This window comes from Perna viridis, chromosome 12 (genome assembly GCF_037379345.1).
Source record: "Perna viridis isolate PV_CMFRI_1.1 ecotype Kerala chromosome 12, ASM3737934v1, whole genome shotgun sequence".
NCBI classification, from domain to species: domain Eukaryota; kingdom Metazoa; phylum Mollusca; class Bivalvia; order Mytilida; family Mytilidae; genus Perna; species Perna viridis.
Genome location: NC_142456.1, coordinates 19,331,910 through 19,354,632, shown reverse-complemented (window position 1 = coordinate 19,354,632; position 22,723 = coordinate 19,331,910). Strand labels below are relative to the sequence as shown.

The following is a 22,723-nucleotide window of genomic DNA, read 5'->3' as shown; positions in this document are numbered from 1 at the left end:
TTGCATATCCCAATTACTGCAGGACAACAATCCATGGTACTTAGATGGTCTTACTGGTATTCCAAAACATTGCTACAGAATTTCAGAAAATGATTACCTTCTGCGAGAAAGTTGGGCATGAAAATGAACTTTAATATCCAGACCAGAAATTAATCTGCATAGTTAAGATAAGCATGAGAAACTCCCTCTCGTTGAATAAATATTAAATAATCTAACAGTATCATAGTTGGATGATTCAGAATATATGTTCGAAGTTCCCTAACAAATCATCTAAATTAACTACTGATCAAAAAGTTACTTCCTTTTATATCAAATGCTTGTAGCGCTTTGTATGCAATTATTTCATTTTTACCATTTCAGTAAAGACTAATCAGAGGTACCAAGATAGAAATCAAAATAAAGTAATACAGAGACAATTACATAACAACATTCATTTTTGAGAAAACATGAGTTTGTGATCTCAAATTGAGTTATTTGAAAACAAAATTTGGCATGTACCACCCATCTGGATTACTTGATGATACACCTACATACAAATATATAGTTCTTGGTAGATATTCCTCATACTTTATTAGAAATAATTCAAAATCATCTTCCAAATATACAGAAGATGTTTACAAAATGCTGGAATTTTTTATCGACAACATATTTGTCCAGTGTGGTGGACACGTTTTTTCAACAAATGGTCGACATTCCAATAAGAACAAATTGTGCTCCTCTACTTGCTGACCTATTCCTTCACTGTGTTGAGGCTGACTTTATAGCTGATCTGGTCAAAAAGAAAGAATATTGTTCTGCTAGATCCTTTAATCTCAGTTTCCGCTATTTAGATGACGTATTATCTTTAAACAATCCTAATTTTGGGGATTTGATACATCCCATCTACCCCAAAGAACTTTAGATAAAGGATGCTACAGACACTGTGAAGTCAGCCTCATATCTAGACCTACACTTAGAAATCAATGGTAAAGGAAAACTATTGGCCAAACTTTACAACAAACGTGATGATTTTTCATTCAGAATAGACAATTTTCCATTCATCTATGTCAACATCCCTTCAGCACCTGCGTATGGAGTGTTCATATTAGGACTCATACATTATGCCAGAGCTTGCCAAAACTACACAGACTTACTGTATTATGCTATAATTCTAACAAGTAGGCTTCTGGAACAGGACAATATTGCTACAAGATTGAATTCATCACTACAGAAGTATTATGGTCATCATCATGAACTTGTGGATCTTTACAGTGTATCCATCTGTGCCATCTGTGCCATGTTACTGATTTGTTCAACGTGTCATAGTTTTCCTTTCCTCTTATGTCTACCCCAGACTTGACTTTTTATGAGCAACTCGGCAGGTGTTTTTAGAAAAGCAGAGGACGCTTACCCTACCGGTGCACCTGGTCCATGCTCCCAGTTTTAGTGGAGTCCAATTTGCTCATTTACTTTTGTTACTTTGTATGTTTTATTTTAGTAACTTTATGTTCTTTGTTGTGTGCGTCCGTTTTCCATGTCTGGTCTTTGTCCCTGGATTACATTCTTTTGATTACCGCTATAACCTTGATTCCATTGATTACTCCTTGACTTGGACACCTCTTAAAACATGAGAAAACAGCAACAATGTATACTGGAAAGGAAAATCATAATTTCAAAAAGCTGCCAAAACTAAAGACATTTTTACCAATGGCATATTGCCCTCAACTATCTTAAATGCTACCATTATATTTCTGAAAATCTGTTAATGGCACATTTATACCTCTACAAATCATTACTTTGCCATTCCTCTCATTTTTAATTGGCACAGCCGATCAACCCAAAACAACTGAGCTAAAAAGCAAATTTCTTATACAAGAAAATTATTATAAATATTGAGTAATAATGTAATTAAAACACATGCATAAGTAAACCCACATGCAGGAGCTCAATCCATTATTTATAAATTTATTTGAACCTGAGTTTTCTTATCTGACTTAAATCAGGAAGACTTTGAAATATGCAGACAGACAACTGGTACAGTCATTATACTCCCGAGTGGCAGAACAGCATGACAAAATATCTCTAGTCATTTGATAATAATGCAAATTTCACAGCAGTGAGATTACACTTCTCAATGTTGCATGTTTGCAAATTTACAATTCTCTGAATGACTTTATTTTTCAGCAATATCATTCAACAATCACTAACTAGAAGCTCCAAAGACCCTGAATCGCTCACCTGGCTTCATAAGCTACACTGCATTTTTTGTAAAGGCAGCCATGTTTTATCATAGATTAAAAAATCCCAATGGTCATTTTGTGAAGAATATTCAAAGAAATGATCATACCAACTTCTATTGAATTCTTCCCAACTGTTCCACACAGAAGTAGTTTTTGGAAGTAATGATATCAAAGACAGACTCATAAAAAGTACAAGCAGGGCAATAACTCCAATGTTGGTTAACAAACTTTCATGAAAATTTGATAAGGATATATCTCATCATACAATATATTTCTGTCCATGTCAGATTTTAGCTGATCCTAAGGTTTTGGAGATATATGCTTAACTGCTGTCTGACCCCTATGTTCTATTTATAGTAATGATGGCCATATTTTTTCATGGATCAAAAATCCCTACTGTCATTTTTGCAGGGTACACAAAAAACAATCACACCAACTTCAAATGAATACTGTCTAGTTGTTTCCATGGAGAAGATTTATGAAAAAAAATGTCAACAGACAACAATGATAGTGACAGACACCAAGTGATGGCAATAGCTCACATGGCCTTTAGCCTGGACAGCTAAAAACAGTACAAAATATAAAAACTCCCTGGCCGTCTACATATCTGTTTTACCTGCCAATGTGTTTATCAGTATGTCTGTTTGTAGGGTGACATCAGCAATAATTCTTTCCTCAAAACTTAAATTAGCCTTAAACTATAAATTACAAGTAATGTCCTGGCTATCTACAGTCTGCTACACCTATCAATATGTATGTTAACCAGTCAACGTGATTTTCTTTCTTTCTGTCTGTTTGTATGGAAGTTTGTTTGATAATATGCAGACAAGCCAAGAAAATATGCTTAAGTCATAATTCTCCAAGTGACAGAACTGCTTGGCAAAATGCTTCTAAACCAATTGATTACCAATACAAACTCATTAAAATCAAGACAACTTATCTTTCAAATATTTCCAATTAGAGGGGTGTAGAAATGAAAATCATTAGAATTGAAAAAATGTGAAACAACAGCTGAATTTAATCACATGATATGCCAATTACCATTTGTTGGGAATTTTAAATCTCATAAATCTGTTGGAAAGGTAATTAAGGGAACCAAGGTTATTGTGGTAATCAAAGAGTAATCAAGGGAACCAATGTTATAGTGGTAATCAAAGAGTAATCAAGGGAACCAAGGTTATAGTGGTAATCAAAGAGTAATCAAAGGAACCAAGGTTATAGCAGTAATCAAAGAGTAATCAAGGGAACCAAGGTTATAGTGGTAATCAAAGAGTAATCAAAGGAACCAAGGTTATAGCGGTAATCAAAGAGTAATCAAGGGAATCAAGGTCATAGGGGTAATCAAAGAGTAATCAAGGGAACTAAGGTTATAGCGGTAATCAAAAGAATGTAATCCAGGGACAAAGACCAGACATGGAAAACAGACATACACGACAAAGAACATAAAGTAACTAAAATCATACATACAAAATTAACAAAAGCAAATGAGCAAATTAGACTCCACTAAAAACTGGCAGCATGGACCAGGTGCACCAGTAGGGTAAGTTTAAGATAAAATTAATAAAAAGAAAATGATGTCTTATCATCAAGACCAACATCTACCAAATAAAAGTACTTTTATAATTACTTAACTCCCTTATGGAAGACATGTGGTAAAAAAACCAGGAAACTGTATGACTAACAAAATGTTTACACCATTGATGAGTATACAAAATGACTTATTCAAGATGACATTTTTATCTTTTTTATCTTGTAACTAAGTGATTAGAGTACTCATATACGATCAGACCCAAACCATGATATTGGTAATAACAATTTATCAAAATATTAACACTTTATGTTAATCAAATCTAAACCAAATTGCTTATAACTACTATTTATCACCAAAAGTATGGTTCTTCTGTAAACACTATGTCAAGAAGTACAGGAACTTCTTTTACTGATGAAATTTTAGTATGATAAGCTTCCGCTTCAAGATTGGAATCTGTTTATTTAATGTTTTTTTTGATGTATCAACATATTTTTTGTTTGATATTCAACATATGCATGTATGTCAGAAAATTTCTGCTGAGTAAATGAAACGCCATCTTCATGCTGTATCAGAAGTCATCTAAACCTAAACAGTTGTTGCCATTTTGATTAAAAGAATTTCTTGGACACAAATTTATCAAAATTTACCTTATTTTTTATTAAAGTGGCCATGACATAACTAACTGATCTAAGACTTATTAATCAGATATATTTTATAAGATCTATTGATTTATCACAAAATATCTGTTAGAAATTAACCACAGGAACATCTTTCAAGTCTGTATTCAAAGGTGTTTTTTGAAGTCCTGTATCTATAGTTCAGAAATAAAAATTTTATGAAACATTTTATAAAACATATTATACAAGGTTATTTTATGAAGGATTTTAGGGTCACATAGTTCCTCTTAATAAGATTTATACAAGTTTCTCTAGAACATAAATACATAATCTAGACTTTTTTCTTCTCACTATCCATCTGCTACACAACAGGCAAAAAAAAATTGACAATATTTCAATAAGAAGCATAAACTTATTTTATCACATGACAAAAAGATCTACTTGACAAAAAAGTCAAAATATTTAAGGAGGTAGACCTAAGGTAAGGGAAATAACTCTTGAAATCAGTGATATGTTTGTATTAAATTTGATACAACCAAAGCCTATCAAGCTTTCATTTGTAACAGAATGAAATCAGTCAAAGTTACTTTGATGCTTACATGAGTTTGATGTAAAATTCTGAATACAAATATTCCAATGATTTGTATGAGTTAGGTCCCTTAGCCTAGGTCTACCTTCTTAAATGCTTAATCAGGAATCAAAGACCCCCATCCAAGAACAAGTTACACAATATGAGAAACCAACAAGTAAACACAGAGAACACTAAGACCAATCACAGCTAAACTGAAAAGAACATAATTGCCCATGGTAGTGACTAAATGGTCCTTCCTCATCATGCACCAAAGTCGTCAGAAATGTTGGATAGGGGTGCATTTGATGCAATCGCACCCATTTTATTATTCATGAAACATCAGTCATATAACCTAGTGCAGAAAGCACCATGAGTTCCCAAAATTGTTTTAATTTTCAAATATTTCCTAACAACTTGGAGGGGTTGCACCTCCAAGATCCTGTCCAGCACTCTCCTCTGCCAAAACCTGCAGATAGACCAATTAGGATTTCTAACCTGGTAAAGCTCTGTAATGCCTTTATGAGAATTTATAATAGCACTTTAAAAGTGAATTAAGAATAAGATATATAGTTCTCCTTTAGTATTGAGTGATCTAAATAATTGAGCTTGTTAAAATCTTAATTTTACCATAGAGAGTGGAAAAATAATTTAAATCAAGAATCAGCTGAAGGAGATTCTATTTCTCCCACAAAGGAGAATGAGTATCTTCCATGAAATCTGAAGAAAACTGGGATAATGAAAAACGGTGGAAAATCTCTCAAACAAATTTAATCATCCATTCATGGTTAAAAAAACATGTGCCTTAATTTGATAACCAGCCTGAAATGAGCGAAGGATATATAAACTTTACAGAGGTCTATTTATTAAATGAAATTTTACAAACAGGAACCAGCACTTTAGGATAGATGTGAGTGAATCCCTCTAGAAGATTTGATAACAGTGCATTTTTAAAAGCCAGTATTATTAACAACAATAAAACATCAACACTTTAAAATAAACCATGATTTTCGACAGTCTAGTAATGGTACAGGGCACAAGAACTTTATTGGTAAGTGATGAGTAAACAGCACTTTAATAGTTCTACCTCATATAATAATTAGACATCAGCAATTTAAGAGATAGTACATGTAAGAGTTTAGTGAGGGAAAGATAATCCAACAACTATACACATTAAATATTTTTATTATTTAATAATTGGCTATGATAAAAATTTTGTCTATTGAAAAATAACATAAATTTTCCATGTGCATATTGTTTATTGCGCGAAGTGCAATAAACAAAATATGCACATGGAAAATTCTTGTTATTTTTCAATAGACAAAATTTTTATCATAGCCAATTCTTATAAATTAACTTTAAAACATATTTTTATCTTTAAACATGAGAAAAGTAGCAATGAATTTAACTGAATAGGGGCGTGTCAATATTTATTTTATCCATTGAGATATAACAAAATTATTATTTTAACCAAACAGATTACAGTATTTATCTCAAATTAATTTATATAACCTTGTACAAATCTTTTAGAAGTACAATTTACTTATAGATTTCACACAAAAAACAAAAAAAACTTACATAATTATGTCATCAACATTTTACGATAATGCATGACAAAAGTTCACAGAAGAGCATTCAACACTCAAATCACATATTTTGGCACATGCACTTAATATGCCATAGTCATTATCTACCAGTATATATACAAACAGTGGAATAAATATTTGGTTAATCAATAAGCAGTGGCAGATCTGGAAACTCCAAAAACGTTGGGGTGCCAACTGGCCTAAGGGAGGCCCTCTAGAGACTTTTTTAACAACCCCTCAGCCCAACTTTGGATCCAACTATGCCAAGAGCTTTCACTGCTAACAAATTTCACTTACTGGGGGATTCCAAAAGAGCTCATATGTCTCATCAGCACATTTTAGAATAAAGTGCAACAAAGGCTCACCAAAGAAATTTCAAATTGAATTAATTAAGCCAAGTGACCATTAGGAGTATATAGAATAAGAAATGTCACTTCGGCACAAAGAAAGCTCACACTGAGTATCATCAGCATAGATTAGAATAAAGTACAACAATTAAACGCTCACCAAATCCTTTCAGTGCTAAATTAAGCTAATTGACCTCTATGTGTAAAATAAACAAGAGGTGTTACTCAAGCACAAAAGGAACTCACATTATGTATCAGCAGCAAATTTTAGAAATTAAGTGTAACAAGTGCTAACTAAGAACTTTCAATGATAAATCGATTTTGGAGTAAAAAAGACTAGAGGCATCACTAAGGCACAAAAAGAGTTCACACAATAATGTATCATCAGCATTCTAGGAGAAAGCATGAGACAAAAGTTCACTGAGGAGCATTCAACACTCCAATAATGTAACTTGGCACAAGTACTTAATCTGCCATAGATTACCCCTATATTCATTATCTTGGAATAATTGGCTTAATCATTATCAATTATACATAGTACCATGGTCATAGACAGACAAAACATGATGTATCTGATTATAACAGCCATGTTTACACACCCTCTGAGGGGTATTTATTGTTTATATTGAATACTGATACCTTGCTAAAATATCAAAGGGCATACCATGGCAGACCTTAGGTAGACAGATATCCAGTGGTAGGTTAGTGCCCCCAGACTAATGCAACGCTGTCCAGTGCAGTGTTACTGATATCTTGCTGATTGAAAACACACCAAATGGAAGTCCATACTAGACAGCTATTCAGTGGTATTTTAGTAACCCCCCTCCCCTTACCTTCCACACTTTGCATCAATCTATGGACACATTTTATTACAATTCTTGCCCACATATGCTTTCAGGAAACACATGAATTCAAGCATGTGAATGTATCTTACTATTTACTGAAGTATGGGTTAAAGAAGTCAGATGACTACTATGGTAAGATATTTTCATCACATTAACATATGGTCTAGAAGTGACCACCTGGCTAACAGGCAATACAGGTGTATCAACACCTTAAACCAGGATCCATGTGTCATTGATGGACAAAACAGATGAAGCAACACCTAAAACCAGGATCCATATGTCCCTGATGGGATTACCAAATACAATGTAGTAAATTAAGCTTATGTTAACCACTAAAACTGTGATTCAGTACTGAAACATCTGTGACCTGTGAATATATCATTGTACTAAAGAAGTTCATACCATTATATTTATGATTGATTGATTGATTATGGCATAACTTCCAATGGAAGATTATATTTAATGCATTTCTGGACAAGAATGATTACTAATTGAACAGACGGTGTTTATACTAGTCCAACAATCTCACCATACTGGGACACATTATTCAGTCTCCAAGCCAACCAGTCATCACTCCATTCCTATATATACTGCATACTTGACAGAGAAGCTGTGACTACCAATTTTAGAGTCTTTGATGTAACTTGGTTAGGGAACAGACCCACAACCAGCTGTACTAAAGGCGAGTTTCTACCCTCAGACCACTAATGGGGTTCATTACATCATGGGTTATCATCTATGATAAAACCCTCTACAATGGCAAACAGTTCAATACTAACACTCACACTATTAGCCAGAGGGAAATTTGTCAACATTATGATGGCACTTCATCTTTTAAAGTAAATATCTATTTCAAGGAGATGGTTAGTTAAAATGGTAAACTCCCATTTATAGTACTGACATTGGGTCTATAATTATACCCCCTCTCTAAATCATGATATACTTTTTAACATATCTTATATAAATCCCCTTTTAATGTCAGGTTTATCCAGTGACTAAACACACACTCATTAAACCAAGATTATGAAAGCTTTGATACAACCACATTCTTAATGTGAGAAAGTTGGTAAGGTCATCTCAGACGATTGCATTTCAATACATATACCAGATATTCATGTACAGTTAATTGACAACCTCCAAGTGAACTATCCTGATGTTATTACATCATTTATTGAGAAAACAAGACAACATTTTTGGGGAAAACCAGGAAAGCTGTCTTTGACATATCCCAGGGGTAACTACTACAGTGAAACCTGTCTAAACCAAACCCCAACTCTTACAAATCATTGGAACGTTTGTATTCAGCATTTTACATCAATCTCATATAAGCATCAAAGTAACTTGGACTGATTTCATTCTGTTTCAAATAAGAGCTTGATAGGCTTTGATGAAATTGAATATGATACAAACATATCACTGATTTCAAGAGTTATGTCCCTTACCCTAGGTCTACCTCCTTAAATGGGACTGAAAGATTTGCTTGGTTTGTTTGGTTTATAAAGGTTCAAAATCTATTGAAGCTGGTATCAAGGGTCTTCAGAAAGACTTTAGAATGGACGGTGTTTCTAGTTTACTGAGGGTTGGATTCGGGGTTTCTAGTTTATTGAAGACTTGGTTCAGGGTTTCTAGTTTATTGGGGGATTGTTTCCGGGTTTCTAGTTTATTGAAAGATTGGTTCATGGTTTCTAGTATACTGAAGGTTGGGTTCAGGGTTCCTAATTTATTGAGGAATTGGTTCAGGGTTTCTAGTTTACTAAGGGTTGGGTTCAGGGTTTCTAGTTTATTGAGGACTTGGTTCAGGGTTTCTAGTTAATTGAGGGTTTGGTTAACATTATGTAATCAGGTTTCAATGTATTTTATATACTGAGAAAATATTACTTCCATCATTCTGTTACTGTTGTTACTGTGGATTTTATTACAGTACTTCATTTGTACTTTTGTTGTCAAGATATTTCAGAGCTTTCTTAAGGAGGTAAACCTAGGGTAAGGGACACAACTCTAAAAAATCATTGGAACGTTTGTATTCAGAATTTTACATCAGTGTCATGTAAGCATCAAAGTAACTTGGATTGATTTCATTCTGTTTCAAGGAGTAATCAAGGGAACCAAAGTTATAGTGGTAATCAAACGAATGTAATCCAGGGACAAAGACCAGACATGGAAAACAGGCATACACAACAAAGAACATAAAGTTTGTTGGGGTTTAACGTCCGAGCAGCAATATTTCAGCTATATTAAGACGATAAGAACATAAAGTAACTAAAATCATACATACAAAGTAACAAAAGTAAATGAGCAACTTGGACTCCACTAAAAACTGGGAGCATGGACCAGGTGCACCGGTAGGGTAAGCGTCCTCTGCTTTTCTAGAAACACCCGCCGAGTTGCTCATAAAAAGTCAAGTCTGGGGTAGACAAACGAGGAAAGGAAAACTATGACCCGTTGAATAAATCAGTTTTCATGGCGCAGATAGATACACCGTAACGATCCACGAGTTCATGAACGAATCAATACTCTTGCTTGTTTCATGTCATTTCTTTTATTTTGTTTTTGTTCAAAGACTATAAAAGCTATAGTGGCAATCAACAGTTCAGCAACTTCTAATAATCACCAAAATGTCTTCTGAGGTATTTATTTGATGATAATATTCATTTTCTGAAAGCTAGATTTCATTAATGCAAACAATATAAAGGGAAATTACTATTTAAAAATTTCAAAATAAAAAAATTTCTCAACAAAAATAGGGCTTTTTTAGGATTCTTCTACTTTTATTAGGAAAATTAGGAAAATAAGGGCCCGCTTGAAAGCCTGTACCCTAGGTCTACCTCCTTAAAGGTGTGTTTACATTTGTTGAAAACATTTTGGTGATCTCTTGAAAACATTTACTATTTATTTTGTGTTAAGTTTATATGATGGGGCATTTGTTGCATTTCACTTTATTCATTCTTTTTATATTCAATGTAGTAAAAATATCTGAGAATACCTTAACAGAACTTTACTAAAAAAAATGTGACATTACTTAAAGACAAATTTCCTAAAAACATGTACAAGGCAGTGTCATTCCAAGGGTTATCAACATTTTATTTACAAAGATTATAAGGCATTTGCCAATATTAAATGTAGAACTGTTCATAATCTTTTAAAACTGAAGGACCATGTTGAAAAAAAAACCTAACCCTGTCAGCTTTCTCTGTATTAGATACATCAAGTCTATAGCATCTTTCACAATTTTCCTTGAAGCATCCGAGGTCACATCAGGGGCAATTTGCTGTCTTATTAACTAAGAAAGCATATCAACAACATGACTATGGATTACTGGGGAATTTTTTGTTTACCCTTGCCATTGCACTAATAAGTTCTGTCTGCAACCTGCAGATGTAATATTTGCAGACTTGCTTTTTTCAACAAGCTATCATTATATTGTATAGGCCAGTGACAATAAAGTGTGAGTTGGGGGTTATGAGACCCCATCCCCTCCCCCCCCATCCACACACACACACACCCCAACACACACTTGGAAAAAAGCATTCATAACAATCAAAACAAGCATAAGTTAGTAAGGCTCTATTCAATAAAGAAAATTTTGTCAAAATAATCCCCCATAAAGTACCCTAAAAATTCTTCATTTGATTTACTTTATCATTATTCGGCGGGTGTTTCTAGAAGCAGAGTACACTTACCCTACCGGTGCACCTGGTCCATGCTCCCAGTTTTTAGTGGAGTCCGAGTTGCTCATTTACTTTTGTTACTTTGTATGTATGATTTTAGTTACTCTATGTTCTCTGTTGTGTATGTCTGTTTTTCATGTCTGGTCTTTGTCCCTTGATTACATTCTTTTGATTGCCACTATACAGCCCTTGAGCCCAATCCACGCAACAATTTGACTGATCGCTGATGGATCGATAACCAATGACCGGTGACCGATCTAATCACAGTTTTGTTAAGTAAAATGACGTAATGTGTGTTTGAAATAAAATAAATGTAAAATAAAAGTATAAATTAATGGTTAAATCTGTTACATTATGTAAATATGTGTAAAATTTACAAAGAAAACAATAAAAATTGTAAAATACAGTGACCGTTCTGTGGTCATGTGATGCGATCACCGGTTTAATGGATCGGTTTGATGGATTGATGACTGACCGGAAACTGATCGATAATCGATCACAATTTTTGTTGCACAGATTGGTTCAGGTACTGTAATCTTGGTTCCCTTGATTACTCTTACAATCAAAGTACAAAGTATAAATTACTTTTAATTAAGAGTTCAAATTAATGAATTGACAGAACCAAGAAAATCACAAAATTGGCATCCCACCAGCATATTTGAGTTCTTCCATTCAGTAACAATCAGCATGGTATTGTAATGGAATCCTTTGACTCATCAAAACAAGAAAACCTTAATAACAAATATTATCATCATTTTTTCACAGTTTGAAAATTTCTCAAAGATTGCATAGTCTTTAAAGACAAAAAACACATATCCCTAATTATTATTTACTGAGAAAACACAATGAAACTTTGTGTAATGATCATGAAGAAATTATCTAACTTATGCCTGAAGAACAATATCCAGTCATCATTATTTTTCGTCTTGGGAAGGTTTATATGGAATCAAATCACTTATCATTGCTAGAAAATACAACACTTCATTATAATGAAGAATTACAGAATAGCTATTTGCTTGTAACATTAAATATTTAAATCCACTGCCAAGAAAATAAAATGTTTTATAGGAAGCAGCTTGATATGGCAACAAAGGTAGAACCCTGGGCAATTGGGGCCAGTAGTGACACACCATTACAGCTTAATACAGCTCTGAACTTTGATTGTAAATAAATATTTGACAGAGGATAATAGACTTTGCCCCTTTTAGCCCCTTGGCAATATTACACCTTGTGTTATTGTAAATAAATATTTGACACAGGATATTAGACTTTGCCCCTTTTTAGCCCCTTGGCAATATTACACCTTGTGGTACAATTTCTAAGAGATTCATTCACGCAAAGTCAAGATATTGTCCAGATAAATTGAAAATGCTTGTTTCTGGCTCTTATTCTTAAACGGTTCAAGTTTCACAATCCTCAAAATCAATGTCAGCTCTATTATTTGTGGTATGGCACCTTTTGGTACCATTCCAATGGGATCTATCCATCTCCATGTATACTCAAACTATTGTCTGTGCACTAAGTGCCTATGGTTGATGACGATGACAGCATGAAACCATAATATGACAGTATTTTTTTTTGAAGTTGTGAAAAACCCTGCGATTTATTTACACCCATGACTTTTTATTAGTATTTGCAAAAAAAAATGCAGCAAGGAAGGGGTGGTTAACTGAAATAAGAGTTTACTGAAGAGAAAAAGGGATTGGTAGCTAAATATGGAAGCAGGAGATAGGGAAGTTGAAAAACATGTGGTGTGAGGTGGAAGACAGTATAGCACGGCATCTTCTCAACATGCAAAGCATAACTTTTTAATTTCCATTGTGACCTTGAATATTGATTATTGTCTTGTTTTTCTCTTGAACTTGATATGTCTTCCCAACAAAGTTTAGGACTTTTTTTTTTAATTGGTGTCTTCTTAGTTACAACTTGCACTATAATTATATTTAGTTCTTTTTGTTTTCACTTATTTATCATTAATATTTACTGTATTGTTTTTACTACTAATTTTACCAATTCTGACAGGTGACAATTCTTACCTTCTCATTTATATTGTGGTTTCCAGGAAATAATTAATCGTAATGGAAGCAGTAGGTTTAGCATGTTTCAACTACCATTTCTATCAGAAATGACTCTACCAAAATAATCCCCATGAAGTATCCCAAAAATTCTTGCTTTAGGCTTGCTTTATTTGATTTACTTTATCATTATTGGGCCGGTGTTTCTAGAAAAGCAGAGTACACTTACCCTACCGGTGCACATTGTAGTGGTTTCAAACATTCAAGATTTTCCTTTGATATTGCCATCTATTATAAAGATTTTCCTTTTTTGTCTTTTAATTTTGGCTATTGCCTAGAGTTTATCAGTTCAGTAATATTTTTAATTGCCCTTCATTTGAAAATCAAAAAGTTCCAATATTTCTGATTCATTCTAGAGAGTTCATAAGGATACGTCTGAAAAGACAGAGATAAGAGAACCACACTTCATTAACCTTGTTGAGTTCATGCTACTTAACATGCAATACCATCATCAATAGAGTTCTGGATCAAAAGAAACAGTGTTCTAATTTTTATCCCTCATTATTACCATTTTCTATCCCAATAACCTACATTCGTACCATCAATTGGGTGGTAATTTCTAAGTACAAAACTCTAAACCCAAAGACTCAATTGTATACTTTCAAAATAACTGAGAAAATTACACTAATTTAAACTTTTGTGACTTAAAAATAAGCCAATATTTAAATTCAAATAAATTACCGTAAATAATAGATTTGATAGGAGAGATATGATTTTCAATTTCAAGATAGAAATCTGCAAAATTTACGTTTTCAACTTGACTGATTTTCCCTTGACAAAAATAGTGAATGGTTTCCTTTTAAAATATATTAATATGTGTTTTCAAACCTCTTTTGCTCCATTAATTCCTTGAGTTTTTAATTTAGATTGATTTATCAAATTCTAATGTAATAGGCTTAAGCAATTATAACAACATATGTTTTAAGTTTAAAGGGAAAGGCTTGTTTGAATTATAAAATGAAAAATGGAAAAATTACATTTTGCTTAAAAGAACTGAAGTGATATCAATCAAAAACCAAAACCAATAGAAATATATCATGCATAGTTGAAGTGAAAAGTGTCATTTCAAATTGAGGCTTTTAAAAATATTTTTGGTTTCATCCTGAATTTATCCTTCTCCAAATCACTCAATAATCTCTCAAAATCTTAATTTAACTCTGTTTTCCAAGTTAACTTTCGAAACCCAACAAGACCTTGCCATTTTTCATGAATGTCAATCCTCTTTCAGACAACAAAGTCTTGATTCTTTAAGCAACTTATTTTATCATATAGGGGGCAGTGTTTCCTAACTTAATTATGCCAGCATAATAATTACCTGGATTTGTAATTCAGTGCCAGACATGGGTTTCAATATGAAGTACATCAAGCCTTTTAACCTCATTAAATTTTGACTAAAGTGTCATTCAGAATCATTTAGCTATCCAAAGTACATGATTAATTCTGACACCATGTCACACTTTATTGTAAATGCCTGATTCTAAAATGGAACTCTACTTTAAAGACATAGGTTACGATCTAAAGTACATCTAGCCTATAACTTAACTATATAGATTAATATAGAAGTGTCTCTCAGCATCCATCAGTCATCAAAAACAGATAATAATTTCAGGCACCCTGCTTCTCTTTTATTATACAGGTATACCTAGTTATTGTTATGTGAAATATATTGGACATCAGATGTAGTTCTATAACCCACTTATAAGCAGCAATGCTCATACAGATACATGCAAAATGTTTAAGAAACAACAGCCCTGGTAGTTGATAACCACAAAAAAAATATGAGAGAGCAGGACTGTCGAGTTTTGAAAGGTCCAACTTGAGTTTTGACACGATTTTGAAAATCAAGGAGAAACTAGAAAGAAGGAGTTTAGAAGGAGTTGTGCTGCATTCAAGATGTAACATGTAAAACCATGATGTTGGATTATCTCCCTTTCAAGTCATTAAATAAACAGGAACTGTTCTTTCATACACACCTACATATGATAATTAACATTCCTACAAAATTTCATTAAAATCCCATGAGACGTTTAGGAGGAGTTGAACTGAAAAGACATGTGGACGGATGGGAGGATTCCCATGTCCCCGTCCCAAACTTTGTTTGCAAGGGGTATAAAATTAAAAACACACATCATTTTAATAAAAATTTGGTTTCAACTTGCATGACTGACTCCGGAAAATCACAACAGGGTCTAAGCTTTTTAGATGGCATTGTCTTGTTTTAATCAAGAAACTTCTTAGTGCTAATAGGCCATTCAACTTGTGTTCAAAATCTTTATTTTCCTTTAAAAAAAAAGAGAGATTCTTGCAAAATTTTGACAACCCTGGGTCTGGAAATGAGTAAAGGTCAAAGATGTAAAGCTGAACAATATGGGGTTTGTCTTAAGAGGCAAAATGTAATGTTTGATCCAGTCCCTTAAGAAAAAAAATCTTGACTATCCAACTGTGTGTACAAATTTTTCCCCAACTGAGACAGAAATAGCTCATAATTATTTCATGTATCTTATCCTAATTTTACATGTATGTCTTAATAGCCATATCTTTATAGCAGCAAGAAGCTTCCTGGTGCATCATTCTGCATCAATTATGCAATACATTACTCATATTTAATTAATCATAGACTGGGTGCATAGATAAGTGGAATATCTGGGGATGGTTTATTTTACTTAGTGGAGTCATGGAGTGGAGTCATGGAGTGGACTCACAGAGTGGCACCTTGGAAATAGAATTATTGACAAGTTCTTAGTGTTATGAAGTAAATATTGTTTATCAAATCTGCAGTTGACTTACTGAAAAAAGGCATAATGTTTTGTTTCAGAATATAACAAAGTAAACAGTGTTATTTTTTTTTAAGAAACGTAAACAAAAAACAGTTATGTAACCCTACTGCATTGCATAATATATCAAAAACATTTTACCCTACTATCAAAGTTTTCACTCCAAGATTCCACTCCACAACTCCACTCATAATGCCATAAAATAGACTATGCCAAATATCAGAAAGATATGGTGGAAAACAGAATTCTGTGAAACATGGGTAAAAATATTACATGAAAACACTGGTTTATTGATAACACTGGAAACAGAAACACAGAATCTGTCAAACATATAACAGGAAATACTGACTAGACAAATAACCAGTCAACTGGATAATATCTGTTATGAATACTGTACCAAATTTCCTAGTTCAATGTACATCCAGCCAATTAATAGTTGGTTCATTATAATTAAGAATTTGGTTAAATCATTTTTAGATTTCATAATGCATGGGATAAGGAAGAATTTTTAATTTAAATTCAATTTTTGATCACATCATATATTATTTATTGAAATTCGCTAGTCGCACAAAATTTGAATCAATAAAACAATGAGGCTTAGTCATGATCGTTACGGTGTATCCATCTGCACCACAAAAACTGATTTGTTCAACACGTCATAGTTTTCCTTTCCTCTTTCCTCTACCCCGGACTTGACTTTTTATGAGCAACTCGGCAGGTGTTTCTAGAAAAGCAGAGGATGCTTACCCTACCTGTGCACTTGGTCCATGCTCCCAGTTTTAAGTGGTCTGAGTTGCTCAATTCCTTCTGTTACTTTGCATGTACTATTTTAGTTACTTTATATTCTATGCTGTGTTTGTCTGTTTTCCATGTTTGGTCTTTGTCCCTCGATTACATTCTCTTGATTTCCACTAGAATCTTGGTTCCCTTGATTACTCTTTGTCCCTTGTATTAACAATGGGCTCCTCTGACAAACTCTCACTGAACTTATCAATACTAGGCTTCCTAAATATTGATATTTTGTTTCTTTTGAGTACTTTTTGAATCTTGATTCCTACATATTTGGTCCTAACGCTGCTAATGAGAGGTTACTCCTTGAAACATGTGTACAGCATACTGAAATTTGTAATATATTTATGATTGGTATTTTTTAATCTGACTTGTCAACTTCAAAAGGGAGTGTCTTAATTTTAAATGATTTCAGTACAAAAAACTTATGGGTTTATTTTAACATAAATGCATGGCTGTATGAAAATTTTAATCTTCAAAGATGTTGACCTCCTTCATTTTATCAGAAATCAAAAAGCTTGATCATTTTGATAAATTTATGAGATTGAGAAAAAAAAAACATCCAAAGAATATTCTTACTCAAGTTTATCCATCAAATTATAATTTTCAAACAAATAATTGACATGCCATGTGTAATTATGGTAATTGGAAACTAATCTTCTTGGATCATTGGCAAAGTTCTTTGTGCAGAACTGCAACTATCAAAATATTGTGCAATTCAGCATTTTCTATAGAAATAAGAAATACTCTTCTTTTTGCCAATAAAGTTTTAAGCCATGAATTTAGAATTGGCAAAGTGCAATAAACAAAATATGCACATGGAAAATTTGTTATTTTTCAATAGACAAAATTAATATCATAGCCAATCATGAATTTTAAAACATATTTTTATCTGTAAACATGAGAGAAGTAGCTCTGAATTTAACTGAATAGGGGCGAGTCAATATTTTTTTTATCCACTGAGATATAAAAAAATTATTTCAACCAATCAGATTACAGTATTTATCTCAAATTTATTTATTTAAGTTTGTTTTGAAGATTTATAAATTGTATAAAACATGAGCATCTGTACTAAGCTTAGATACAGGGAAACAACACTGAAATCTTATATGGATGTATTTTTATATTCAGAAATGAACTATTTTCCCTTAAAATTTCCTTACATATTAAACTTTACAGTATTCTAGAATAGAAAAAAAAAACCCTCAACAGTATGAACTGAAACTGCTCTGGAGTTTCACACATTTACTAATGGTACAGATAAAGAGCTGCTCTTGAGCTGGCTTACACATTTACTTATGGTATACAACTGGAGCTGCTCTTGAATTTGTCGACGCATTTACTTATGGTACAGAAGTGGAGCTGCTCTTGAGTTTGCCTACACATATAGTTATGGTACAGAAATGGAGCTACTTAAGAGTTTGCCTACAGATTTACTTAAATGGAACAGAATTGGCATTGTTCTGGAGTTTGTCCACAGATTTACTTGTATGGAACAGAATTGGCATCGTTCTGGAGTTTGGCCTCAGATTAACTTATATGGAACAGAATTTGCATCGTCCTGGAGTTTGCCAACAGATTTACTTGTATGGAACAGAATTGGCATGTTTCTTTAGTTTGCCCACAGATTTACTTATATGGAACAGAATTGGCATTTTTCTTTAGTTTGCCCACAAATTTACTTAAATGGAACAGAATTGGCATCATTCTGGAGTTTGCCCACAGATTTACTTAAATGGAACAGAATAGGCATCGTTCTGGAGTTTGCCCACAGATTTACTTGTATGGAACAGAATTGGCATCGATCTGGAGTTTGCCAACAGATTTACTTAAATGGAACAGAATTGGCATCATTCTGGAGTTTGCTCACAGATTTACTTACAAGGAACAGAATTGGCATCATTCTGGAGTTTGCCCACAGATTTACTTGCATGGAACAGAATTGGCATCGATCTAGAGTTTGCCAACAGATTTACTTAAATAGAACAGAATTGGCATTTTTCTTTAGTTTGCCCACAGATTTACTTAAATGGAACAGAATTGGCATCGTTCTGGAGTTTGCCCACAGATTTACTTACAAGGAACAGAATTGGCATCATTCTGGAGTTTGCCCACAGATTTACTTGTATGAAACAGAATTGGCATCCATCTGGAGTTTGCCAACAGATTTACTTAAATGGAACAGAATTGGCATCATTCTGGAGTTTGCCCACAGATTTACTTACAAGGAACAGAATTGGCATCATTCTGGAGTTTGCCCACAGATTTACTTGCATGGAACAGAATTGGCATTGATCTAGAGTTTGCCAACAGATTTACTTAAATAGAACAGAATTGGCATTTTTCTTTAGTTTGCCCACAGATTTACTTAAATGGAACAGAATTGGCATCGTTCTGGAGTTTGCCAACAGATTTACTTACAAGGAACAGAATTGGCATCATTCTGGAGTTTGCCCACAGATTTACTTGTATGGAGCAGAATTGGCATTTTTCTTGAGTTTGTCCACAGATTTACTTAAATGGAACAGAATTGGCATTTTTCTTTAGTTTGCCCACAGATTTACTTAAAGGAACAGAATTGGCATCGTTCTGGAGTTTGCCAACAGATTTACTTAAATGGAACAGAATTGGCATCGTTCTGGAGTTTGCCCACAGAATTACGTGTATCGAACAGAATTGGCATTTTTCTTTAGTTTGCCCACAGATTTACTTAAATGGAACAGAATTGGCATTTTTCTTTAGTTTGCCCACAGATTTACTTATATGGAACAGAAATGGCATCGTTCTGGAGTTTGCCCACAGACTTACTTGTATGGAACAGAATTGGCATCGATCTAGAGTTTGCCAACAGATTTACTTATATGGAACAGAATTGGCATTTTTCTTTAGTTTGCCCACAGATTTACTTATATGGAACAGAATTGGCATTTTTCTTTAGTTTGCCCACAGATTTACTTAAATGGAACAAAATTGGCATCGTTCTGGAGTTTGCCCACAGACTTACTTGCATGGAACAGAATTGGCATCGATCTAGAGTTTGCCAACAGATTTACTTAAATAGAACAGAATTGGCATTTTTCTTTAGTTTGCCCACATATTTACTTGTATGGAACAGAATTGGCATTGTTCTTTAGTTTGCCCTCACATCTACTATGTTTTAGTCAGAAAACTGATTACAAATTATTATAATTTCGATTAAAGAAAAATACTCATTTATTTTATCTACATGGTATGAAATTATCAATGAAATCAGATCAAGACAAATTTGTTTTCTTTCAAATTACTTTATTCAATTCAGCAATACACCTCCAACCATTTTTAAAAATCTTAATGATATTATTAAGAAATGATAGTAAAAACAGATTCTAAAAGAGTGTGTACTGGCCGTAAGACAAATTTTGGCAGTACCAACTACAACTCACGAAAAGTTATATGGAACTATTGAAGACCTAAAGGAGATTACCAGATTCATCAAAGAATATTATCTCCAAATGTGAGCGTCATACGAGAAGAAAACAGATTCTTAAAATTAATATACAAGGTAATTGAACTGTAATTTAACATTGAATGTTATGAGAATTGATTCTGAAACTGAAACAACCTTTACCTATCTAGATGGTATGGGAAACAACTCTCCAAATCCGATAGCAGTAAATTTGATCATAATCTTTCATCCCTAGTGATTAATCTGTTGGTAATGGAACAGATTTGTATTGCTTTCATAATCTATTCTTTCACCCTTGTCAATTACATTCACTGAATAGTAACTCATATCAATCAGCTGTTTAAAATCACTTCCTTCCTTTCAAGTAATATTTCATTTGCCAGATTACCTACTTATTCCGTTTTGTAAACCTAAGAACATTGAACAGGCAAAAAATAACTTAAGTTGCACACTTTGTCAACTCCCATACAACAGGAAAAACATCTGAAACAACCAAACTGTGTTACAACATCTGCCCCATCTTTATAAAGCCACATGACAAATTTGAAATCATTCAATCTACAGGGATTCCAGATAATTATCAGGAAAATTTGACAGACATTGGTGATTCCAATATACCACTCAGTCATTGAGTGGGAAAATGTCCTAAGAATTACCATATCAAGACAACATATTAGAATACGTGAACATCTACTCATTCCACTCCCCAGCTTATAAACTCCCTTTTATATTTAGATATAGTATAGGAAAACTGACCTGTAAAACCTGTGAAAACTGAACACCTGCCTAAAGCAGTTCATGATAGTATACTTTATACAGATATAGATATGCATCATAATATTAAACTTGGCTGGTTTAAGCAAGTTTATTGAATAGCATAATACTGATTTATATTTTTTCTAATTGAGTTTTCATGCATAAGAAGAATAGACTTGTTGATACAAGAAGATACATGTATACCATATTGACAATGAGAATGAGTGAGATTATACAGTGAAACCTGTCTAAACCAAGCCTTGAATAAAGTAAAAACTTGTCTAAACCAGACCTTTTTCCTCCCTTTCATATCAATATAATGAAGTAGCAGTCTTTGTAAGAATCATGCAAATTTTGTGTGATACATCAAAAAAAGTCTACACATTTTTATTTCTGTTACCAAGTTACTTTACAGGTCTACATGATGAAATGTATAATTATTCATAACAATCTGTCTGCTCTTAGGAGATAATTCACATTGAAAATCCAACAGTTTCTATTGAATTTGAGTCTCATTTAATAGAGTTATCTCCCTCAATTCAAAATACTTCAGTGTATTCTATATAATTTTTATCTCATATGAACAAGGCTTCTATGAAGAAGAGTAATCAAGGGAACCAAGGTTATAGCAGTAATCAAAAGAATGTAATCCTGGGACAAAGACCAGACATGGAAAACAGACATACGCAACAAAGAACATAAAGTAACTAAAATCATACATATAAAATAACAAAAGCAAATGAGCAACTCAGACTCCACTAAAAACAGGGAGCATGGACCAGGTGCACCGATAGGGTAAGAGTCACATGTAATTTTCTGTTTACTTAAGCATTTAATACAAAATATCTAAAATAAAAATATGCAGGCTTTCCAAACATGTATCACATTTTGCATGATTTCTAGCTGGAATGCTACTTAAAATGTAACTTTGAGCTTGAGTAAAGAAAACATCTGTATTAACCAGACAAATTCTACAGCCCATAAGGGATTGGCTATAGACAAATTTCAAAATACTTGACATATCATATTTTTCACTAGAAAAAAAACAAGAAAAAAAAGCATTGACAGATCCAGAGTGGGGTGCAAGGAGGTTGGCAGCACCCTTTTTTATTGGAAAATTTTTCATTGACAAAAAAAAAAAATGTCCTAGCCCCCCACTTTTCTGAGGAACCTGAGTGTGACAGCTGGCACCCCACCTTTTCAAAGTATCTGGATCCAGCCCTGAAAATACCATCTTTAACAGTTTCCAAGAGAAAAATCTGTGAACCATAATTTCTAGGTAGAAGCCAGGAACATAATCATATGGCAATGATGAAAAAAAAACAAAGTTGTTTCAACTACAACTAATAATATCACAGAAACCTTGATACAAATTTAATCCATGTACAATAATTTTAGGGTCCCTTGTCATGTATTTACTGGTTCCAAAATCTGAGAAAAAAAATGGTGAAAATGACTGATACAAGAAACCATGCAATAAATTCAAAATCAAAAAATAAGCAT

At 33.2% G+C, this 22,723-nt stretch overlaps 1 protein-coding gene across 4 annotated transcripts in view; it reads right to left on the bottom strand.

Moving 5' to 3' along the window:
• The window catches only part of LOC148601590 (basement membrane-specific heparan sulfate proteoglycan core protein-like), a 158,293-nt gene that overhangs the window by 102,371 nt on the left and 33,199 nt on the right, over positions 1-22,723 (bottom strand). The window lies entirely within an intron of this gene.